The sequence below is a fragment of the Choloepus didactylus genome, chromosome 17 (genome assembly GCF_015220235.1).
Source record: "Choloepus didactylus isolate mChoDid1 chromosome 17, mChoDid1.pri, whole genome shotgun sequence".
Taxonomy (NCBI): domain Eukaryota; kingdom Metazoa; phylum Chordata; class Mammalia; order Pilosa; family Megalonychidae; genus Choloepus; species Choloepus didactylus.
The window spans coordinates 65,915,759-65,926,947 of record NC_051323.1 but is presented as its reverse complement, the minus strand read 5'-3'; positions in this window follow the sequence as shown (position 1 = coordinate 65,926,947).

Below are 11,189 nucleotides of genomic sequence, written 5' to 3'. Positions count from 1 at the left end.
CCCGATTGCTGATGTGTTACCTTGGACACTTTATGGCCTTAAGACTGTAACTGTGTAGCCAAATAAACCCCCTTTTTATAAAAGCCAATCCGTCTCTGGTGTTTTGCATTCTGCAGCATTAGCAAACTAGAACACCAGTGTTCAAATACCCAGTTAAATGTCATTCATGTTGACTTTTTTCTCAAAAATACATTAAAATGGAAATACCATAAGTAAATAATCAGAATTAATGTAAAGATCAGAAGCAATGGACCCCAAAGAAGCCCAAGTCCAAATTCAGCCCATTATGGAAAATACTTGTAGTTCCATATGTATTATGCATGTGCATAGGTACATATATAAATATTTCATACATATTAAAATCTACCCAGTCCTTCAAGCCTACCCATGTGTAGCCACATTAAAGTGGATAGATTGTGTATCTTTGGAAGAGGGGTATAAAAAATGACTTTTGAAATATCTGTAAGGTATATATATATATACCTTATAAAAGCTGGTAAAGATGTAGGATGCCAGGAAGGAGTGAAATGTTCTCCAGTGCAAATTACTTTAGGTGTAAAAATTATTGATGCTGGGCCAATGTGTTTCCTGTCCATTTTAACTCAAACTATACATTTAGCTATAATAAGAGGTTGCCCAAGATGCAGCTGGTTTGTATGGAGACATGATGAAATTCTTGGCTGTTCCTTCTGTGAACAGCCATATAGGGCAACATCCATGTATGCTCCATCATCCTAGCTTGCTCCACTTCTAACCATAGACAAAATGGATAATCTGCTTAGATATTGTTTTTGTGCATTTCGAGATAGATTTCTTTACTATAGGGTGCCATTAACCTGTTGATAAGTCTTTGCATATTTTTATTAAATTGCTTTCAAATTTTAAAAGTTGGTACACATAAAATGATATACTTGAGTCTAAATTCTTCTCAGGAAAACTTCTGTTTTAATTTGTTGAGCTGGATCTCAGAAAGTGATCTGCCCTTTCTTTCAGTTGCTTCTGTCAGCTCTAATGATTGTTAGAGCCTGTGTTTCTTTAAGAGAGACCTTTCAATAGTTCTTTTGTGTTACCCTTTGCATTATTCAGTGAGATGAACCTGACCTTGAGCCATTAATTCCCTTGAATTCTTCCCTTGTATCTGACTTTCTTGCTTATGAATTCTATACGCTGTCTGTCAGTGTTTTTGGAACTTGTTTGCTGAGAGGTCTTGTGTGAAATAGTGAAGTGAGTGGGGGTGAGGGGGTGACAAGGGAATGAGGGAAGGTAAGCTTGGCTAATACAAATTTTTCGTTGCACATTAATGTTCACCATCCCTGAAGTTTGGGGTTTGAATCTGAAAGGAAGGGGAGGAAAAACCAAGTGTGAAAATTGCTTTTTAAAATTCACGTGCAAGAAACCAAATCAAATGGCTCCTACAGGATGAGGATACATTTAAACTAATCTCCACAAAATCTTCTAATATGCCAGTGTGTATTCATTGTAGTTACTTTTAAATAATCTTTAATTGCAGAGTAAATTTTCTTGAGGTTGTTTCTTTGGGGAGGAAAGAACTAAAATTTTTTGGAATATTTGTTAGGGTCTGGAATTAACAGTGATTGTGTTTTCTACATTCAGAGAAAAGATGCATGTAGATTATTCTCTTGAATGACTAGGAGAAATGCTGATTGTATTGCCCCTTGAAAAGACAAAATGTTACAGAAATGCTCAAGAACAAAGAAAATAATGCCACTGACTCTGACTGTAATTTTGGTTATTATCAAAACTTGAATTGACAGGCAATTTGAGTTGGTGAGCATAAGCATGGAGTCGCAATTTTCTGATTCCTGGGTTTCAGTTTTGACAAAGCGCTGTTCTTTGGGAGTGTATTTATGTGGCTAACTGTGCATTTGATGTGTTTATCTGTGATGAATTTTTAAAAGAATGATGAGTCAATACAGGCCCTCAAAAACAGGCCATTTTAAAAATCCATGAATTGAGTTTTGTAAACGCAATTATGGCACGCAATCATCTGTATAAAATTTCCATGTCAAGAGTAATCATCATACTCCATTTCCTTTGTGGAATATAAGCAACTGCATCACATAAAAGTCCATGTAGTCATTGACATTTCACTTTTCAACAGGAAAATGTGAAAAAAAAATGAGAAAAAAAATTCCTTTAAAAAATCGGAATGGTAGAATCTAGGCAGTAGTTATATAAGTGCTCATTGTAAAGTTCTTTCAACTTTGCTATAGATTTGAAAAATTTATAGATATGGAAAAATCTGCCTATTCTTAAGACTTTGGAGGCTAATACTGATCTTAGATACAACGGCCTTCATTGCAGCAAGGCAGTGTCCAAACGGTAAGAATTCCGAGCTGGAAGTGATGGAGCAGCTCTCCTGCCCAGACCTTGGCAAGCTCCCCTACCCTTTCCTGACAGCAGGCTCAGCTTCCTCTACACTTTTCCAAGCATGGTTTATGCCCTGTCACTGGGCACCTATAAGAGTGGAAAGTTGGTTCTCACCATCAAGTTGAAAACTTCCTCCTTCTTAGCTCTTAATGCATTTCATATATTCTAAGGCAGGGCTTCTCAACCTTGGCACTATAGACATTTGGGGCAAACTAATTATTGCGGGGTGCTGAGTGTGTTTCAGGATGTTTCACAGCATCGCTGGCCTCCACCCACTAGATGCCAGCAGCACCCTGTGGTTATGTCAATCAAAAATGTCTCCAGACATCAGCAAATGTACCCTGGGGAGCAAAATTGTCCCTGGATGAGAACCAATGCTCTAGGAAATTCATTCCACAGATCTTTTTTAAAAAGTGAAATGCTGTCAAGTAGCTGTTGTGTAGTTAATTTTCTAACATTAGCTAGATTTTGACATTTGTTTGTATTAAATTTCATCTTGTTTATTTGGACACATTATTCTGGACTGTTGACATCTTTCTTAATTGTGATTGCCTTGTAATCTATCAACTGTCTCTTGCTGGTTCTCTTTCTTGGCAGGGCAGTTAGGCAGAACTGTCTTGGTTCACATGGCTCCTCTGTCAGGGTCCCAGCAGAAGACAGATGGTGCACACACTGGGTTAACAGATAAGAATTCAGTAAATAAATTGTTCTCAAAATGAATTTTTCTCAAATATATGGATTTAAGATGTCCATGGGGAACAGTGTAGTCCCCCAAGGCTGTCAGCAACCATAGAAGAGCAAGGGGAATGTTTTCCAGAGCATGGAAGTTCGCTCCATGGAGAAGGGTGCTTGATAGAAGCTGTGCTCTTCAGTAAAGTGACACAAGAGAGAGACACATCTAGAGAATAAATTCATCGACCTCACTCTTCTTTCTCCCTCTGATCTCTGTCAGCACCTTCGAATGGCAGAACAGACCTGGAGCCCAGAGGCCAGAGAGCCCACTGATGTGGTCCATTCATATCATCTGCCTGGGCGTATATCAGAGTGGAGAAGCATGGAGTGGAAATCTGGGCAGGGGACGAATGGGAGATATGCATGCAGCTCAGATCCCCTGGACACACACTGATGGAAAAGAAGTAATCTCACCCTAAGCTGTGGCTTCAGAGGGAATCATTGGAGCCCTTCCAAAGAGAATCAGAGTCAGAAAGTGATGGGAAAAAAAAAAAAAACCAGATTACCCAAGTAGTGATATCTTGAGTTGGCTATGGCACCCTGAGATGCTACCAGTGAAACAGAACCGTGAACAGTCAGTAGCTGGCTGGTCACATCCACAAACAGGAGGCGGTCAGCACGAGCACAACAGGCCAAGCCCAGAGAGGAACTTTTTGTACTGTCTTCAGGACAAGCCAGGCTGGAACAGTCTTCCCCAGATTTGTGTGTCCATAAAGCATTCTAAATTTGCAGGATCCTGATAGTACAAGGATCCCAGTTAGTTTCTCAGGACTCAGCCCATTTTGTGAAGAGCGGTTTGGGCCACTGATTTTCAAACTTGGGCAAGAGAAATGTTGGGGGAGAGAGTGAAGAAACATAAAGGATATAAGGAGAATGAATGTTCCTGAGGAGGAGGCTAGGGCAGGGATGGAGGGGCAGAAGCTTCTTTTCTCTGTCTTCCTGAGGTGACCCCTGAATAGACTTTGGTGAAGCCATTGGGTTCCGCAAAACACAGTGTTGAAACCACTGGTAAGGTGAAAAGTGCATGGACCATAAAACCAGACCAGCTCCATGACCAGCTCTCCTTGAGCAGAAGGTTTAGCCTCTTGCTGGTGAGGCCCATCCGCATGGGTTATTTGAGGCCAATTGAAATGAACTCATCCATGGAAAGTGCCTGCTGGGCTGCCTGAGCCACACAGTAGGTCTTTAATCTGTTTTCCCTCTCCCTTCTGCGGCAGCTTTCCAGCCTCATCTTCACTCACTCACCTCCCAAACCCCAAAAAGCACACTGTCTTGAGAAGTTTCTGATAGTTTCTACATAAATTCTTTGTATGTAGCTCTTATTCCATTCTCTTAAAAACTGAATTTATTGCAGAAAACTTGTTGCAGTTGCTTATTTCTTAGCTTATTTCCCCTTTCATTCCAAGGTGATTTTTTTTTAAGGTATATTGTCAGAGTTTTAATTTTGGGGCCTCTTGTCTTTACTAAACTGTACTTCTTCTGCTCTGAGTTAGTCAGGCTAAGAAATTGTCAGCATGGGTTTGTTAACAGATGGCTAGAGTGAATAATTTTGAACTGCCTTAAATAATTTCCTCTACTTTCAAAGGGCCAGCTTGAATGTTGCAGTTCAGCACATCCAACTGCAAATTGGCAAATTTCTGCAGATGAGCTACAATATATACAGTAAGAAACATATCCAATGTTGTTTAAATGGCATCATACATGTTAATAAAATACTACTGCATACCTAATGTTAATATAGATAAAAATCAATGATGCATTAAAATCTTAAAGGAATAGGGTATGAATATAATTTCTGGAGTAATGGCAAAATTGAATGAATAAAATATTCCAAAGATGACATCAGTTAATTGATATATTCCACATTACTCAAAGCAAGTCCCACAATATCTGAGACATCAAAGCAAATACTAGAAAAGCTTGCTAAGATTTGCATTTTTATATTTCTTAAGACCCAACTGTATACAGTAAGAAGTTGCAGAAAAAGACTTTTATTTGAGCTATGAAGTATCAAATGATCTTTAGGCTTCTGGTGTTAATAATTGTTTTGAATATTGCTCTCTTCTCTGTGAAGTTGCTTTTTAATCAGCATTCCTACAGCTGCATCAGAGTAGCAATCTGTTTATTGCTCTTTCAAGCTGGAAAATTACAGGCCCTCTCTCTTTTTATTTTATTTTTAAGAGTCAGCTTTGTATTTGCAGTGCCAAGATTTACATTTTAAAGAGACAGGCAGGAAAAGGAGAGAAAATGAAAACCTGCTTCTCAGGCACCTCTTATTTCTTCAGTGTGAATTTCATAGTAAAAAGAATGCTTCACGCTGCTGTTCCTTTCACTTCCAGAAGCTTTCACAGACATGATTTTAACAATGCCTGTTTTTCTTATTTTATTTACCTTTTTGTTAAACATGAAAGTTTCTGATAATGGGATTAATTATTTCATTCAACCAATGCATGAATAAAATGTTGCAATATTTTTTAACTGGGAAATCTTCTGTAGTTCCTTCAGTCAGGGCTATCTGATATGCTTTGGAATTTGTGCAGTGAATAATAGTGTCATTTTGAAGAGATGTCTTTTCTGTTACCGACAGCATGGATTTTTGTTTTTGTGACAACAGTTTTCCAACTGATGAAGATAGTGTTTTTCCCTATCAACATTAATATATTCTGAAAGTTTTCTGATAGATGGATGTAAAGTGGCTTGGGAAATGGGTGCCTTTTTTTGTAATTTTCACAACTAAGGCCACGGTTGTTTATCAAGGTGAGAGTCGCTGGAGGCAGAGCAAATTTGGTGAAGGAAGTTCTGGGGTTCAATTTTTGATTTGTTGAGGTTGAGCCTGCAAAGTCAAGGAGGCAGTTGAATGCATTAACTCAAAAGAGAGATTGAGGTTTGATATATAGGAATAGGAAGAGACAATACAGAGACAATTCCATATGGATGTGTAAACGGATGAAACCACCCATGACAGACTGCAGAGTCAGAAAGGAAATCCTAGCATTAGGAGGATTTCCAAAGTTTAATAGGGGTAGAGGAGGAATCAGCAAAACAGATTGGGATAGGGCAGCACGAAAGTGAAGAAGGCACGGGCCCATGATTTCAGAAACCCAGGAGAAGACAGTCTCAAGAAGGAGGGGGTCATCATCAGTGTGAAAGCTGCTGAGAGTACAGGTTGGATAAGAAGGGCAAAGTGTTCTTTGGATTCGGGAGTGGCAGTGAAAGTCAAAATGCAATGGTGCGAGTAGTGACTGAATGATGGCAAAATGGAAACATTTTGTGATACTTCAGCTATGGAGGAAAGGACAGCGATATGTACTAACTGAAGGGGAAAGGTAGCCAGTGGAGTGTTCTTTCTTTTAGGAATGAGAAAGACTTAAGTAAGTGTTGGGAAACAATTCTTTATGGGTCTCTCACATTTCTACTTGCCTTGCAAGTAAAGGCATTGGCTGCATTTGTTCAGCACTCTCTTTTCAAGAATGTTTGTATAATGAATAGTCTTGGAAGAATGAGAAAATGCTTTCCTCTGAGCAAAGGGAAGATGTGTTTACTAAAGTCCAGAAAATGAGATAATGTCTTCTTCTAGGATAAAAGTTAGGCCGGCTTCCTGCCCATTTTGAAAGATCCAGATTCCCTAAATTCAGAGTTCCTCTCCTGTAGTGCACCCCATTATGAGTATTGGCATCATCTGACCCCCTTTCCATTGCCCTATGGGATTTGGGGCACAGGGATCCAGTGTAATTTTGCTGATGTTTTTGCTACTTGCCGTGTTGTAATAAAGTCTTTTGTCTCTGACCCAGGAGTCTTATGTCTTCTTCCTGAGTCCATAAAATTGTGGCAAGCTACTTGTTAGCATGCAAGAAGAGTCAAGTCTCAAAACTTTCAAATTCTTAAAGTAAGCATTCATAGTAAGAAATCTGTAGAAAGGGAGAGAAGTGATCATTATAGCTGAGTTTTCGGATATCAGTGAGGGAAAGAGATCTAGCATGCAATTGGAGAGAATCATAATTTTGGAGAACAACTTCTGAAATCTAGAAGACTTCCTACAACTTGGCTAAATAAATTCTAGCTCTTTGCCATATTACCCTTTTTATGTAACTTTCTTTTGCCCTTGTCTAATGTAGTATGTTTTTTAATTTCATCATGTTTCAAACCCAGTGCAAAAGAAGGCTAAATTCTTGTATGTTGACCTGTAATCATGTGCTATTTGATTTGTAAGAAGTTTTTTGTTATTCTAGTTACAGATAATGCTTGCCATTTACTGACATTTCATAAAAAGAATTTTACCTCAATATTTTGTTTGTGTGTGTGTGTGCACATATATGTGCACTTTTCATTTTTTCGTCAACTGAATTACTGGGAAGGAGGCTTTCTTTTATACATTATATACTTGGCTCTTAAATTAACTCTTCAGTGAGTGGAACATGATGAAATACAAGGCCAATCCAAGTGAATAATGTTTTCTTCACTTACCTCTGTGGGAATGTAAGTATCCATACACATCATTTTTCCCCTTTACACATCTTTTGTTTTTTCACTTATAAAACTCAATTCACAGTGTACTAGTAATCTTGACCCTGCACATTCTTTTTTCCCTTACAGAATTTACTGTTTCATTTTAACTGAGAAGACATTGTCACTATTTTCAGAAAAAATGAACTTCAATGAACAGTTTTCTTCTTCAAATTTTTGCTTTCAATTTGGAATTTAAACAAAATTTTAAGAATATTTTAACCTAGAAAAAATGTTTTAAAGATAAAACATACTTTAAGATGATTATTCTTATACTTAGATAAAATAATTACATAGTTGTCTTTAAATAAAAGCCATCATTTTTCCTATTAGTTTGTTGGCTGATGCTTATATTGTACTCTCTTGAACTCTATTTTTGCAGTTAAATAGCTCGTTTTAATTGAGCATGCTGTAAGTGAGTTGGTGTGCATACCTAATAAATAAGCCAAGGAGCCTTTGCCTTTTTCCATTATAATCTCAGTGGCGCATTAGATTTTTGAATTAACCTTGTGATATTCTACTTTTTCAAAGCATTTCTCTAAATGAAAAAGATCCACAGTCACTGATACATATTTTTCTTTTATGAGAAACATTTTAGAACTCACAAATTGAGTTCATATCATCCTTTAACGAGATGGGAAACAGGTATGATTGTGTTGAAATAAATGCACATGATATCTTAGGTGAAGAGAGACACTGATAGTTGGAAGGCTCCACAGGCAGTTTTTAAAATTACTCTGCTTGAATATTTCCAATGTGTCTACGTTTGGGAATTGGAAACTCCTGTCATTTAGGAAGCCGTTTATGATATTAGGCCATAGAGAAGATGATCTTAACTTTTTTTGACCAAAGACTTTTTTGAAAGTCTAGTGAAGACCCCTTTTCTTAATGTTTTTAAATGCATAAACTAAGATATATACAAATGCACTGTCAGTACTCTGCCCAGCTCCACTTGGTTTGCTTCTGCCGTTTTGGTGAACCCCTCACTCAGGTTTTGTGTCCTTTGCTTCTTGGCCCAAACCTTTGCGTTTCTTCAAAGGACTACCCTTGGCGACTGGGGCCCTCTGCCCAAACACAGACAGCTAGATGTCCTGAGAGTTTACACCTCTCGAGCTCTGTTTGCTAATGACTGGTCCTACAGTTTGAAAACCCAGTTCCAGTGCCTCTAGTTGGGACATACTTGGAGTTATAATGTTCCCTCCAGGGCTCCCAGCATGGTCAGGCTGAGTCTGAGACTTCACCTGACATCAGACCCTTGCTTGTCTTCTTTTCTTTCCCTGTTCTGCCTCCCCCACTCCATTATCAGTTTCTCTTGGAAGCATGCCCTTCATAAATCATTTGTACATGAGTCCTCATCTCAGGGCCTTTTTCTGAGGAACATAACCTAAGATATGAAAGAAACTTGAAATAAAATTGTCAAAATATTTTTTAAAATGGGGACACAGTATGTGTGCCATTGTTAACACAATTAATAACAAAATTCAGTGGCAATCTTAAAAACTACAGTAATTTCAAAGTAGTGATGCGCAAAAATGATATTTCAAGATATCTTCAACAATTGTATAGAAGGTATTGCTACTGCTGCTGTAGCTTATTGCCAACCTTCATTATCAAAGGAAATACTAAATTTGGAGTTAGCATTTGGCAAAAAAAAAAAGATGTGCTTTTTCCCTACCTGTGGTGGGCTGAATAATGGCCCCTTCCAAGATATCCATATCTTAATCCCTGGAAGCTGTGACTATGCTACCTTACTTGGCAAAGTGTTTGATGTGATTAAGTGAAAGATCTTGAGATGAGAAGATTATCCTGGGCCCAATGTAATCACAAGGGCCCTTATAAAAGGGAGACAGGAGGATCAGAGTAAGAGCAGGAGATGCGAGGAAGGAAGTGGAACTCGGAGTGATGTGGCACAAGCCAAGGAATGGTAGTAGCTTCTGGTATCAGGAAAAATGCGAGGAAATAGATTTTACCCTAGAGTCTTCAGCAGGAATGCAACCTTGTTAACACCTTGATTTTAGCCTCAAACTGATTTTGCACTTCTGCCTTCCAGAATTGTAAGATAATAAATTTTAAAATAAATGTTAAACCACTAACTTTTTGGTAATTGGTTTCAGTGGCAATAAGAAACTAATACAACACCCAAATTTGTAGATTTCCTGAATTTTCTCCACTGCTTTTTGTAGGTCCATAGACCCCAGGATAAGAAGCTATTCACAGAGGTTAATTCTTTGGGAAGTATGTCAGTTTCTTCATCTGTAAAATAATAGTGATTTGTCTTGATGATCCTGTGGCCTTTTTAGTTACTATATTTGCTAATTTAACCGTCATTCATTTCCTTCATCATTCTACCCTGGGGAAGTTTGGTGCCATGTACTAGATCTAGGAATGCTGAGAAAAATTCTCCCCACTAATCCCCACTCTTGGCTCCAAAAAGGGAACATATATATTACCAGAGAGGAGGTAGGAGGGGCTAGAAGGGCTCATATCTAAGTGGCTGGGGACGTGTAGGTAGGTGGGGAGAGTGGGTTGTCTGTCATAGCTTGGTAGAAGGCCTGGACCTGGTGACACATAAATGATAGAATTGGGCAGAAAAGGACCTCTTAACCATGGAAAGCATATTGAATCACCCAGTAATGTGGATTTCTAGTTAAGGACCTTAAAGTATTATTGGTGAGAAAAGGCAAATGCAAAAGGAACACACAAGTAGGAAAAGCAAAGAATTTTGCACCGAGAGCCAAACTTATTGGTATAAAGAGTGCTAGAGGATTTTAGAGGAGAAAAGAATCAACAAAGGGTAGTCATAGAAGGCTTCACTGGGGAGATGGGAATTAAGCTTGTTCTTAAAGAATGTTTCATATTTAAATAGCCAGTTAGAACATTATGGATAAGTGAAACAAAATGAACAAAAACATGGAGGTAGGAAGAGGGCCATATCTTTTCTTAGGCTAATCATAATTAATTAATGTAATTGAAAAATGTTGCCATTGTCAGGCCCTCCAGTGCAGGCACTGGAGTTGAGGCATACAGTGTACACTTCTCAAGAAGTGTACAGTGATGGAAAAAGACAGGCATGAAAGGAAGGAGTGCTGTAATGTCCAGTGGGAAAAATTTATACCTAGAACATTGAGGACCCTGAGGATGGAGAGGCTACTTCTGGTAGGCACAGTGCTGACAAGAACAGGAGAGCCTTTATGGAGGAAGGACGCTGAAATTAGGACGATGCTATAGAGATGAATAGGGTAGAAGAGGTGGCCTTGGAGTAGAGTGACTCATGGAGTATTATGATGGTTTGGAGGTTTTATGGACCCAGAAGAGTTTGTTCTTACAGTTAATCCATTCCTGTGGGTGTGGACCCATTGTAAGGAAGATCTTTTGGTGAGTAGGATCATAAGTCAAGATATGACCCACCTCATTCAGGGTGGGTCTTAAATCCTCTTATTGGAGACACTTGTAAGAGAATGAAATTCAGAAAGGGAGAGAATAACAAAGAAGCTGAGAGAGAAAGACACAGAAGATGAGAGAGAAGGACACAGAAGCTGAGAAAGCACACAGAAGCTGAAAGA